Here is a 14530-nt window from a genome sequence, read left to right as displayed (position 1 = left end):
TACACCCTCCTTGTGTGCCCCTCCCCATTGGCTACTGTCAATCAGGGTGGCTACACCCTCCTTGTGTCCTCCTCCCCATTCGCTACTGTCCATCAGGGTGGCTATACCCTCCTTGTGCCCACTACCTTTCGGGAGGGGGGGGCACATCCCTATCCCTATTGGTCCTATTCCTCCAAGGCAAGATGGGGGGCATCATATCAGCTCTGGACACCTTAGGGGTGGTCCTGGCTGAGGGGGTGACTCCTCTTTGTTTTTCCTAATTTTCCCTCTGGACCTGCTGCCAAAAGTGGGGCTGTGTCCAGGGGGCGGGCATCTCCACTAGCTGGAGTGCCCTAGGGGCACTGTAATCTGAGGCTAACCGCCAGGTATTACAGTTCCTGCAGGGGGAGGTGTGAAACCCCTCCACCCAGGACAGGCTTTGTTTCTGACCACAGGGTGCACAAAGGCTCTCACCCCATGTGATCAGAAACTTGTCTGAAAGTGGCAGGCTGGCACAGAGCGGTCAGTCCTACACTAGCAGTTGGGCTAACATACAGGGGACATCTCTGTGTGCATTTTTCAATAAATCGAACACTGGCATCAGTGTGGGTTTATTATGCTGAGAAGTTTGATCTCAAACTTCCCAGTATTCAGTGAAGCCATTATGATGCTTTGGAGTTCGTAATGAAACTCCTAGACCATATAGTCAATATGGCTACACTGCACTTACAATGTCTAAGAATGGACGTTAGCACTGCAGGGGCATATTGTTCATGCAGCTCTGCCCTCACCTGTGGTATAGTGCACCCTGCCTTAGGGCTGTAAGGCCTGCTAGAGGGGTGACTTACCTATGCCACAGGAAGTGGGTTGTGGCATGGCACCCTGAGAGGGGTGCCATGTTGAGTTGGTCTTTTTCTCCCCACCAGCACACACAAGCTGGAAGGCAGTGTGCATGGGCTGGGTGAGGGGTCCCCAGGGTGGCATAATACATGCTGCAGCCCTTGGGGACCTTCCCTGGCCACAGTGCCTTTGGTACCATGGGTACCTTCTACAACGGACTTAACTGTGTGCCAGGGCTGTGCCAATTGTGGGGAAAAAAGGTACAGTTTTAGGGACAGAACACTGGTGCAGGGGCCTGGTTAGCAGGGTCCCAGCACACTTTCAATCAAGGTTGGCATCAACACTAGGCAAAAAGTGGGGGGGTAACCATGCCAACAGGGGCATTTCCCTACACAGTCACTGAACCCGGAGTACTGGTGAATATCACAGATCACGTCACTGAACCCTACAGATTACTATTGACTGAGGTTGGGCACTAGTTATACAAATCATATGTACGGATGAATATCACAGATCCAGCCACTCAACCCTACAGATTACTATTGACTGAGATACTCACACTAGTGATACAAATATGCACTGGTGAATATCATATATCTAGTGACTGAGCCCTAAAGATAACTGTTGGGAGAGACCAGATACTGCAGATACGACTGAGCAGCACTTGTGAATGATTCACACTCAGTAGGTGGTCTCAGTTGATTAGTCTTGGTGGAGCTTGGATACCACTGCTGCAGGCGATGTGTTCTGCTGGGCGTTGTAAACCTCAGAGCGCACTTTTCTGTCCTGCGATACTTCACATAGCGCCGCGGTCTCACTGTGTGATCTTGGTTGCTCGGTATGGGGCAGACTCGCTGAGTTCACACCAGTTTATTTTTAGCCAATCTCCGTATCGGTGCAAAAATACTTTTCCACTGAGCCCCAATCGGTCTTCGCATGGGAGGATGGTGTAGCTGGTCTTCCCCTGGGGAGGCCGTCACGTCTATAACATCCCCCTCCTGCCCTCCCCCACGGGGCACAAAGAACCAACTTCTCCATCTGAGTTCAGGGAAACAGAGCGCGAGCCAAAGTTTGCAAATGTTGTGGTGTGGAGGGGAAAAGGAGGGGACTGTGTGTGTGTGTGGGGGGGGCGCTCAGTCTGGGACCTGGCTTTTTATAGATTTTGATGTTCTAAATGTTCCTGAAAGAGCAGAGGTCCTGGGGGTGGAGGGTGGGAAGTAGGCAGGGAGATGGAGGGGGGAGCCACTGGGCGGTATCTCAGTATATAGACACTAGGGAGCATTTTGTGGGCGACTCCATGACACATTGGTGGGTCTGGGGCTGAGTCAGTCATGTTACAAAGGTTGACGTGGGGTTGTGACCGCTGCCTTCCCACCAACCTTCAACGCCATTTCGATAGGTGGTAGTGCTTGCTTTCTTCTTAGGGTGGTCGCACGCGAAATTTTTTTATGTATATGGAAATTCCCAAATTTAGAACGAAAGCTTCGAATTCCGAATGAAGTGTGACATGTTCCTTCAGAAACTCCTCTGATGAGCCTTTCCTGTAGCTCCTAAGCCCGGGTGTCACTTTAATTACGATGGCGTAATCGCAGTAATTTCGGTAATTACGCATTACTCTTTTGTTATTGTTATTGTTACATAACAATAACAATAACAATTACTCTTTGACACAGAATTACTGATAATGACGCAATTACATCTGCTCGCACAGATGAAAGTCATTTGGGGTAAAACAATCCTACAGCAAGAGCACATTTAGCATTTTGTGCTAAGAAAATAGCGCCAAATGCCGGGGGAAGCTGGGGGAAAATCCTTCCCAAAAAACACATTTAGCGAGCGCAAGTGGCTGCTCGCACTTGCTATTCGTGTTTTGTTGTATTTAGCGGCAATTCTTAGTGCAAAATGCATTCTCATGCCCATTTTGGACACAAGGGAGCATTTTTGAGTTAAGCAATGGCACTAAACGCAGAATTACTCTTCGTGCGTAATTATGAGTAATCCTGCTGAATTGTTAGGTGATTAAGCTATGCTACACTAAATTACGCGAGTTACGCCCGCCCCTACTGTCTCGTTGAACCCACTATCAAAGATACCACAATCACCCCTCAAACGGTACCACCAGAATACGCCATTAAATGTAAGTAGGATACGATGTGATGTGTTCTGGATCCTAAACTATGAATCTGGAAATCCCAAGTTTTAATATTGGCATCCTAGATTCACAGAAGTGTTTGACCTTGAACAAATCACATATCTTCCTATTCATGGGATGTCTTATCTGCCAGTGTTGGAGTTAAAAATATATGAATTAAACCCAGTATTAAAAGTTATATAGAACTCCACTGCATCGAAGGTGAAAACTAACCCAGGGTTCTTTGTGGCCTTTTAGGAGTTTGCAGTTAAAAGAACTGAAACATTAGAGTATCAAAATAGCAGAAACTAAAAAGTAGAAAGATGAAAATTAGAATATAACAAAAAAGTAGTGAAAACAGATGCATGCGCCAGGGGTGTGTTTAGTGAGAAGTTGAGAGTAAAGTTCTGGGTATGTTGGAGGTTAGGGATTGAGTAAGGTCCAGTGTAACAAATGTTAACATAAGATCCATAAAAAGTACCATTAAGAGCTCCCTTGAATCTTTCACTGCCCCCCCCCCCCACCCAAGACACTCCTCTTTATTGGAAGCAAGGTGGGAGTATTTACAGCGCTTCTGCCTGGCTTCCTCTTGGTGTGAACAGTGTGAGATGCCAAGGAACTCGGACTCACACAGACTCCCATCCCAACCCGCCCTGCAGCCTAAATCCCGCCATTTCATTGGCTGGTGAAGCACTGCGACCCTTACGCAGTGTCCATCTTTACGAAAGCGCCTTAGAGCCTCGCAAATGGTATGAAAGCGCTATAGAAATGCTGGAGTGATTACAATCCAGGCCTCTCACTTGTCTTTGTGGGCTGGAGGCAGTTTGACAATCTGCCTCTTCGGGGCTAAGTGCTTTCAGTATTCAGGATTCCTGAACAGCCCACTTTTCTGATGTCTGGTCACGTGCTCTGGGTAAATCCCCAGGTGGCCTGTCCATTGGCACCTCCAGGCCCGTACCCCTAAAATCTTAGTCACCGTTTACCGTCTTTCTGCTGCTCACAGATACTTTAGCAAGTACTGAAATACCACCCCCCATGCACAAGTTAGCAATCTGCATACCTCACGGCCTCCCACCTTCAGGATATTTGCATACAGCACCAGAGCGCGTGGACTAGCTAGGTACCAGTCCAGGCTGGGTCTGGTGGAACAGATCTCACAGGAAACCCTGGGCCGGTATCATTAACTATGAGAGCTCACCATCACAGATAACACACAGGTGTCTCTGAGGTCACCTGGGAAGAAGGTTGAATAAAAGTCCAGATTTGTCTCACTGGAGTGGGCGGGAGATATGTGGTTGGCTGGTCTTTTACTGCAGAGGTTCAAATGATGAAAATGACTGACTTGAATGCGGCCGCCTCAAGTATTACCAGCGGTTTAGATTAATTCAAACACTCCACCCCATTACCTTTTTGTCTTTCTACACCGACATAAATGCAATGTTTGTTTGGGAGTTGGTAGTGGTTCTGTTTCCGCTGCCTACTCCCCAACAAACTTTTGTAAACATTCACAAAGTGGAAGTGGGCTCCTGGGGGGGCCTTTTTGTGAATGAATTATCCCTCCTTTGAGGTGTCAGTAACTTTTTGTTAGAAATGGGGTCTTTAGTTGGCAGTCGGTTTGCACCCTGTCCAAGTAGGGACCCTCACTCTAGTCAAGATAAGGGAGATACCTGCTCAGATAACCCCTGCTCACCCCCTTGGTAGCTTGGCACAAGCAGTCAGGCTTATCTCAGAAGCAAGGTGTAAAGCATTTGCACATAACACACAGTAATAAGTGAAAACACTACATAAGGACATTACACCAGTTCTAGAAAAATAGCCAATATTTATCTGTGTAAAACAAGACCAAAACGATAAAAATCCAACATACAGTGCTAAAGATATGAATTTCGCAAGATTTAACTTAAAAATACAGTTCTTTGAAGTTGATAGCTCCACCTGGGGCTAATACGGCGTCATGATCAGCAAAACCAACAGTTCAGGCCGGCCGCAGTGTCACAGGCCAGTTACGGTGTCGGGAAGACCTGCAAACAGTACCTTGGATTTGCAGGGCGTTGTGATCCTCGCAGAAAGCTCTGGAGAGCGGCGTCACTGGTGTCACGCTGTCACAGTGTCGGTTCCGGAGTCGGTGTGGGTGTCGTCGGGCCCTTGAAGTCACACGCGTTATGGATCAAACTCCAGGCTGATGAAGTCAGAAACACTGCCGTGGATGGCGTTGGGGCTGCGATGTGAAGCAGGATGATGCGGAGTGCGGTGCCCACAGGTCACGGTGCAGGCAGCGGCTCATTGACAGTGTCCAGCAGCTTTGGTGAGACAAGGGCTGTGGTGTGAAGCGGGGCGGTTCAATGTGCGGTGTCACCAGGTCACGGTGCAGGCAGCGGCGTTGTTGTTGCTGAAGTGATGTCGTCGGTAGGCCCAAGTCGGCGGTGCGGCGCGGGACGGCTCCGGGTGGCTTCTATGGGTTGCGGTGCTGACGAGGATGTCTGTTGATGACACTGCAGTCGATGGTGCTGGTGTCGGTGGACTGATGCTGCAGTACAGGACGGGAAGGGGCTTCGTGCTCCTCACGAGTGGTGGCCACAGGCCACGATGCAAGCAGCAGCATCAGTGTTAGCAGGAGCAGTGTCGTCGGGGAGGCCGAGGCTGTGGTGTGAGCAGGCGATGCCGGAGTGTGGGGCCCACATGCAGCGGTGCGAGCAGCGGCTCAGTGAAGTCATCCGATGACGGCGTCGGTGAGACCAGGGTTGCATTGCAAAGCAGGGCAGTGTGGCTCCCTGCGGCATCAGCAGGTCACGGTGCAGGCCAGCGGCTTCGTTGATGGCGTTGCAGTGGTCTTTCTTTTTTTACAGCCCAGAACACACAGTTCCCAGTGCTGCAGGTCGAGGAAATTAAAGTCTTTGGTGTCCCTGAGACTTCCAACAGGAGGCAAGCCCTACTCCAAGCCCTTGGAGAACTTTCTCAAACACGATACACAGCAAAGTTCACCCTCTGCTCTCTTTTAAAGTAGAAGTAGCAACTGCAGGCCAATCCAGCAGAGGAAACACAGCAGAGGGAGAGTACTCCTCCTTCAGCTCTTCTCCTTGGCGGAGGTTCCTCTTGATTCCAGAAAGATTCTAAAAGTCTGGGGTTTTGGGTCCAATACTTATACCCCTTTCTGTCTTTGAAGTTGTAAGATCCTTTCTTGTCCAGGCCTAGCCCCAGACACACACCAGGGGGTTGGAGTCTACACTGTGCGAGGGCAGGCACAGCCCTTTCAGGTTTGAGTGACCACTCCTCCCTCCTCTCTAGCTCACATTGCTCATCAGGATATGCAGGCTACACCCCAGGCCCCTTTGTGTCACTGTCTAGAGGGAATTCACAACAGCCCAACTGTCAAACTGACCCAGACGGGGAATCCACAAACAGGCAGAGTCACAGAATGGTTTAAGCAAGAAAATGCCTACTTTCTAAAAGTGGCATTTTCAAACTAACAAGCTAAAAAACAACTTTACTAAAATATGCATTTTTAAATTGTAAGTTTGGAGACTCCAAACTACAAATTTCTATCTGCTCTCAAAGGGAATCTACACTTTAATAATATTTAAAGGCAGCCCCCATGTTAACCTATGAATGAGAGGAATATGCCTTGCACAGTGAAAACCGAATTTGGCAGTATTTCACTGTTAGGACATGTAAAACACATCAGTGCATGTCCCACCTTTAACCTACATTGCACCCTGCCCATGGGGCTACCCAGGGCCTACCTTATGGGTGCCTTACATGTATAAAAAGGGAAGGTTTAGGCCAAGTGCGTACACTCGCTAAGTCGAACTGGCAGTTTAAAACTGCACACATAGACACTGCAGTGGCAGGTCTGAGCCATGTTTACAAGGCTACTAATGTGGGTGGCACAACCTGTGCTGCAGGCCTACTAGCAGCATTTGATTTACTGGCCCTCGGCACTTCTAGTGCACTGTACTAGGGACTGTGGTAAAGTGGGCACAGACAATAACCAGCAAAAACAGAGTCCAGTATACCATAAAACCAGGAGGTCAGAAGGCAAAAAGACAGGGGAGACATGCTAAAATGCTGCCAAGTCAACACTTTTCAGTTGTTTTCAGAATTCCGGAGTCGAACCATTGATATATCTGATAGTAAATTGCAATCTGAAAGGCAGTCCCTAAGCCAGCCCCCTTCAAAGTGCAAATCAATAACCATTTCTAAACCAATATTGTGATTTGGTAAGCCTTTACAGAATCACAACACAGGTTCACTGAATACCAAAAAGCCATATGGGAGTTGCAAAGCCTCTAATTTTGCGAATCACTGGACTTGTGACTGCAAAATGGCTTAGTTCATGTGGCCACTTGTGTACTCCAGTCAGGCGTTGATTCCAAGAAGAGGGAATGCTGTCTGACCATTTTCTTTCCTTGAACATTCACCCACCATTAAAAAAACACCCTGGGACCCAGGAACATCGCACTCACATTCACAGTTTTCACGTGCCTGCCATCGGGGCACCACCTGTCCCAATGTGCACTTATAGCACAACCATATTATCACAATGTTAATTTTAAAAAACCTTAGCAAATTCTGTGAGATAAGATTCAGCTCAAGAGAGGTTGCATCTAAATACAAAACTAATCATTTTTAAAAACCTTAACAAATTCTATGAGCTAAGAGAGGTTACATATAAATACAAAATAATCATTTAAAAAAAACCTTAGCAAATTGCATAAATTAGTCTTTAGCTCAAGAGAGGTTACATCTATGTACAAAACGAATCATTTTTAAAAACCTTAGCAAATTCTATGAATTAAGCTTCAGCTCAAGAGAGGTTACATCTAAATAAAACAATATTAATTTTGAAAAACCTTAGAACATTTTATGAGAAGTTTCAGCACAAGAGAGTTTACAACTAAATACAAAACTATTAATTTTGAAAAACCTTAGAACATTTTATGAGAAGTTTCAGCTCAAGAGATGGTACATCTAAATACAAAACTATTATTTTTTTTAATCCTTAAAACATTTTATTAGCTAAGCTTCAGCTCAAGAGAGGTTACATCTATGTACAAAACTATAAATTTGTAAAAACCTTAGCAAATTCTATGAATTAAGCTTCAGCTCAAGGGAGGTTACATCTAAATACAAAACTAATCATTTTTAAAAACCTTAGCAAATTCTATGAATTAAGCTTCAGCTCAAGAGAGATTATATCTAAATAAAAAACTATTAATTTTGAAATACCTTTGAAAATGTTATGAGAAGTTTCCCGCACAAGAGAGGTTACAACTAAATACAAAACTATTAATTTTGAAAAGCCTTAGACAATTTTATGAGAAGTTTCAGCTCAAGAGGTTACATCTAAATACAAAACTGTTATTTTTTTTTTTTAAACCTTAGAACATTTTATGAAATAAACTTCAGCACAAGAGAGGTTACATCTAAATACAAAACTATGAATTTTTTAAAACCTTAGCAAATTCTATGAATTAAGCTTCGGTTCAAGAGAGGTTACATCTAAATACAAAACTATTATTTTTTTAAAACCTTAGCAAATTTTATGAGAAGTTTCAGCTCAAGAGATGTTAAATCTAAATAAAAAAGTATTAATTTTTAAAAACCTTAGAAACTTTTATGAGAAGTTTCAGCTCAAGAGAGGTTACATCTAAATACAAAACTTAAAGAGAAGAAAAACTGAAAGTAAGGTTGCCCACACAACTCTAACCCCCCCAAAAGCACTGCTCATGACCTCACATGACATCACATATGCAACACAACTTCAAATTACAAATTATTCTGATGACATTACATATGGAATCACAAATGTTGTGCGGTCCACTGTGTACTACTCCCATATATCACAAACTGTGACATACGATGTAGTACTTGAAGTATTGCGATAAATCATACGACTAAAGGCTGTGCGGTTTTAAAGGTTGACTGAACCCTAAAAAAGCTTTATGGCACCATAATGTACAGGATTGCTGCTGTGTGATGTTTATTATACTTAAAGATGTACATATTTCCATTTGTAGATGCCAGTAATTCATATGAATGGCGTGTTATGTTGAGCTGTGTCGTGCCTCGTTGTCTTGTGATGTGCTGTGCCATGACATGTTGCGCCGGGCAGGTATGGCACGGTATATTATTTTACGTGATATCACTCTCTATTTTTTTTAGCGCATGCTGCCTTGGTGTAGGGTTGCGACCCTCGCCGTTACTAAGAAATTCATGGATGTGACATGGTTTGTAAGTTACACGTCTGAAGTCCCTCCTGCAAGCGGGATTCAAGAGTCAAGCTTGTGATGAAAGTGTAATGTGTATCTATGAGTTAATATAAACATATTACCTTCCAGGTCTGCGCGCCATGAGACAGTGTGAACCACTGAGGCACAGAAGGAGAGGGTTCAAGAACACAAGTAACTTTTAATGTCTAATGTATTTACAAATGTGACTATCTTTGTACTTTCTACTTGTAACACGCCCTGACGTCTCTGGGTCATGTCTGTGCTATATGAAACTCCCAAAAAATAGTCTAATTTAATGTGACATAAGACAACAGCATGGAGGGTAACATCTAACATATTAACATACAATAACATGATATAACATAGCAGCATACAATTCTGTAACATACAGTACTCTAGTATAAGGAGGAGCGAACCTGATAACGTAAAGTAATACTCCACGGCAGAGGAGCGCGTAATGAACATTGTAACATACTATACCGTATCAGAATGTAACATATGGCTGTGTAATGTAACAAGGCTGAGTCCAGCATGTCAAATAACAAAGCAATAAATCCAATTTAGTCTACACCATAATTCATGTGGTATAACAGTGTAGTATAACATAGATTTTCATGTTGTACCGTTTTCTGATGTAATGTAACGCGCAGTCATGTAAAATCATATAGGCTAGTGCAGCATAACATGACATAACAAAGCATTGTACATTATAACATGTACCATAAAAATCAACACACCAAACCATGCCATGAAATATGATGTATATCTCATATGACGTGGCATTCCATGATATGATATATTACATGACATACCATGCCGTAAGTTTTAACTAGCTTTGCTTTGGAATTCTTGCTACTGCCGTGGAAACCGGCATCGCGTGGCACACGGGATGTACCACTAACTGTATCACAGTGACGAGTATAGGCCACACTTAGAGCCTGGCGGGCGGCCTGTCATGCGTCGGGGTCCTGGCCCCTAGCCGGAGTACAGCCCACCATAGTTTCAGACCTCTGCCAGCCCTGCTTGTTCCAGGCAGTTAATCAGCAAACTTATACACCTAAAGCAGGAGTTTGTTTTTGAAAAACAAAAAACTAATGACCCTCACAACATCCTGGGAGTTTTCTGTGGGGTAATTTTTAATGTTTCTGTTCTGGACCAGCAGAGTTTTCCTGAACTTAAAAAAAATCAAGCCATGTGCTTCTAGTAGGGTGGAGGGTCCTGTGCGCCTACCCCAGGGCCCCAGCTCTGTGGTACTGCGCGGAGTGGGCGGACCCTCAGTTTGGCGGACAGGGTGTACGCTGCCATGCTAATGGCGGGGACACCTCTCTGCAAACTCTAAATCAGGCCCAGTGTGTAAGAAGACCCCTTTGTTTCTGTGCACCCCCCAACATACTTCTGAGGCGTGCCACACTACATTTTCCTGACCAGAACACAACTAGACGGTTAATATGTGCATTAAGGTTGAAAACTGTCGATTGTTTAACAGAAACGGGAATGGCTGTACAGGAGCGCCCATACGGACTACAGCGCCTTGAGTCCCTTACGGGTGAGTAGTTGCGCTTTACAAGCACTGATTGATTGAGCATGCTCTCCATGTCACACTCCGCATGCACAAGCGCTACACACACGTGCTGCAGACTTGGAGCGAACACTCAGTCAGTTTGCTCCCCCATCAGGGCTGCACCGCGAGCAGGGACCGCTGGGACCGGCCCTCACGCTTCTGCTCTCCCAAAGCCCACCCTGTAGTTCATCTAGCGAGACAACCACGTGTGAGGCTGACATGGGAGCGGAGGTGATCCTAGCGGAGCTCAGTCACTGAGCTCGGTGGGTCAGTGCACCTGCTGCAGAGGTCTGTGTGCAGCCTCCAGGACGCAGGAGCGGCGCCACAGCTCCCCAGTCTTACACAACAACACACAGACACGCACTTACACTGCAGTGCACAGGGACGCGGCTGCACTTATTCACTGCACACAACCGCACTCTCAGCAGCACACACCGGCCAGGCACGCTTTCAGCAGCACACACCGGCCAGGCACACACCGGACAGGCACGCTTTTAACAGCACACACCGGACAGGCACACACCGGACAGGCACGCTCTCAGCAGCACACACCGGACCGGCACGCTTTCAGCAGCACATACCGCACAGGCACACTTTCAGCAGCACACACACCGGACAGGCACGCTTTCTGCAGCACACACACCGGACAGGCACGCTTTCTGCTGAAAACACACCGGGCAGGCACGCTTTCAGCAGCACACACCGGGCAGGCACGCTTTCTGCTGAAAACACACCGGGCAGGCACGCTTTCAGCAGCACACACACCGGACAGGCACACTCTCAGCAGTACACACCGGGCAGGCACGCTCTCAGCATCACACACAACGGACAACCGCACTCTCAGCAGCACACACACCGGACAGGCACGCTTTCAGCAGCACACACACCGGACAGGCACGCTCTCAGCATCACACACAACGGACAACCGCACTCTCAGCAGTACACACCGGACAGGCACTCTTTCAGCAGCACATACCGGACAGGCACGCTTTTAACAGCACACACCAGACAGGCACACACCGGACAGGCACGCTCTCAGCAGCACACACACCGGACAGGCACGCTTTCTGCTGAAAACACACCGGGCAGGCACGCTTTCAGCAGCACACACCGGACAGGCGCGCTTTTTGCTGAACACACACTGCACAGGCACACTTTCAGCAGCACACACCGGACAGCCACGCTTTCAGCAGCACACACACCGGACAGGCACGCTTTCAGCAGCACACACACCGGACAGGCACGCTCTCGGCAGCACACACACCGGACAGGCACGCTCTCCGCATCACACCACAACGGACAACCGCACTCTCAGCAGCACACACCGGACAGGCACGCTTTCAGCAGCACACACCGGACAGGCACGCTTTTAACAGCACACACCAGACAGGCACACACCGGACAGGCACGCTCTCAGCAGCACACACACCGGACAGGCACGCTCTCAGCAGCACACACACCGGACAGGCACGCTTTCTGCAGCACACACACCGGGCAGGCACGCTTTGTGCTGAACACACACCGGACAGGCACGCTTTCAGCAGCACACACCGGACAGGCACGCTTTCTACTGCACACACACCGGACAGGCACGCTTTCTACTGCACACACACCGGACAGGCACGCTTTCAGCAGCACACACACCGGACAACCACGCTCCCAGCCGCACACACCGGAAAGGCACACTTTCAGCAGCACACACCGGACAGGCACACTTTCAGCAGCACACACCGGACAGGCACACTTTCAGCAGAACACACCGGACAGGCACGCTTTCTGCTGCACACACACCGGACAGGCACTCTTTCTGCAGCACACACGCCCTGCTTACCTCTGAAGGGCCCTGTCCATCCTGTGCATGGACATCTCAGACACACACATCTATATTCTCACAGGTGCACACACACACATTGTGTATATACACACGTGCACTCACGTGCATAAACACCCAGTTAGTCAGATTACACCCAAGCACAGACGCATCACACAGACAGACATCACACCCAGGCCCGCGCACATGATGACACATAGTACACACACACGTGCAGGCACGCGCATAAACTCACAGGTGTTGACAACACCCCCAGACACACAGGTATACACGCGCAAACATGCGCACAGACGCACACACGTCTATGGTGCCTTCCTGGCACACGCCCAGGGCGGGGCAGACACACGGGGCTGGGGGCGATGTTACTCACCCGCCGCGCTCCGAAGCACCCCCACAGATCACCCCCTCGGCCCCAGGGCTTGCAGCGCTATGTCCGGGCTCAGCACCCCTGGCACATCCCTGCGGGTGTCCCCATCCACGACGGTGCCACCCGGACCGGGGACCTCAGGAGCCAGGCACAGGTGATGAGAACTCCCTCCAAACTTCTGTGCGCTTTGGACGGGTTATCAGTGGAGATTCTAGAGCCCTGGTAACTCTCCAGGACTGACACGCGCGGGGGCAGCTTTGGGGACCTCGGTGATGCCCAGAGTCAGACCAAGATGCTGCTAGGAAGAGACATCACCGAGCCCTGCCCCTCGGCCCCGCCCAGCCCTCCCTCGCACCGGGCGCTTCTGGCTGCTTCAGAGAGGCCCCCGGGGCGGGGCCGCCCCCAGAGATTTATTATATATACAGACGGGCCCGCAGAACCGGAAGCGCCCAGGCGAAGAAAGACTCCCAAATAACTACTTTATAAACTGATATTTATGATCTAAACGGACTCACGGCTCTCGTGCACCAGAAGGAATATCACAGCAGCGCCATGAAGTCCGGGCGGTGACTAAGCGCTACATAAATGAGCCTAACCAGTAACCTCATATACGAAGGGCCGCGGTATAATGTGTATGACGTATAGCACATGACATAAAAGAACACAGGAGGTACATTTAACCTAAAGTATGGCAGAGCAAACCAGAACATACCAGAGTGTAGCATAAAATAGTTTAATAAAACGTGATGTGAGATTACAGGAGTACGTCTGAATGTTGCGTGGATAGCGTGAATGAAGTCAAAACTCTGTATTGCACATTGTTCCCAATGTTCATGTCTCACCTACTGGACTGAGCTGGCTGTTTATAGGTGAAAAGACCTAGGGGGTCATTACGACCTTGGCGGTCGGCGGTAATATAGTGGAAAGTAGTGCCAACAGGCTGGCGGTACTTACCGCCATTTGGCTGAAGACAACCAGCCAATGTACCACACCGACCGCCAAGGCGGTAACGACAGCCGGGCTGGAGCCTTCACTCTGCAGCCTGGCAGCTGTCACTTGCCCGCCTATGGGATTATGACCCCACCTTTCGTGGCAACCTTACCGCCATGAAAACCATGGCAGTAGGCACTGTCAGTGACAGGGAATCCTTTCCCTGTCACTGATAGGGGTCTCCTCTACCCCTTCCCCAGAATCTCCCACCACCCTCTTCCTCTCCACACCCCCACTACATACACGCACCATCGTACACACTCATTCCCACATTCATCCACGCATGCATACATTCATTCACACACACATCCACACACACTGACATACATACAAGCACACATGCATTCACACAACATACACGCACTCTCACATCCATACATGCACACACGGACAACACGCAACACACACCCGCATACACGCACAGACAAACACCCCCCCACACACACACAACACCCCCCAACCCTCTCCCCGGTCAGAGCACCAGACTTACCTGTTGTCAGGGGGTCCTCCGGCAGGAGACAGGACGGGGCGCTGCTGCCAGCAGCAACGTCCGCTGACAGAACACCGCCAGGCCGTATCATGGGTCATGATACGGTCTGTG

The 14530-nt window shown here is 48.4% G+C and overlaps 1 protein-coding gene across 1 annotated transcript in view; it reads right to left on the bottom strand.

Annotated features, from left to right (window-relative positions):
- Positions 1-13213, bottom strand: part of MEF2B (myocyte enhancer factor 2B) — an 88976-nt gene extending 75763 nt beyond the window's left edge. Inside the window, exon 1 of the mRNA XM_069217697.1 lies at positions 12943-13213. The gene's annotated coding sequence lies outside the window, so the exon portion shown is untranslated. The remainder of the gene's footprint in view (positions 1-12942) is intronic.
- Between the last annotated feature and the right edge of the window lie 1317 nt (positions 13214-14530).

Source organism: Pleurodeles waltl, chromosome 12, assembly GCF_031143425.1.
Source record: "Pleurodeles waltl isolate 20211129_DDA chromosome 12, aPleWal1.hap1.20221129, whole genome shotgun sequence".
In the NCBI taxonomy this organism is placed as follows: domain Eukaryota; kingdom Metazoa; phylum Chordata; class Amphibia; order Caudata; family Salamandridae; genus Pleurodeles; species Pleurodeles waltl.
The sequence above is the reverse complement of the archived record's forward strand: the minus strand, read 5'-3'. Positions and strand labels throughout refer to the sequence as shown.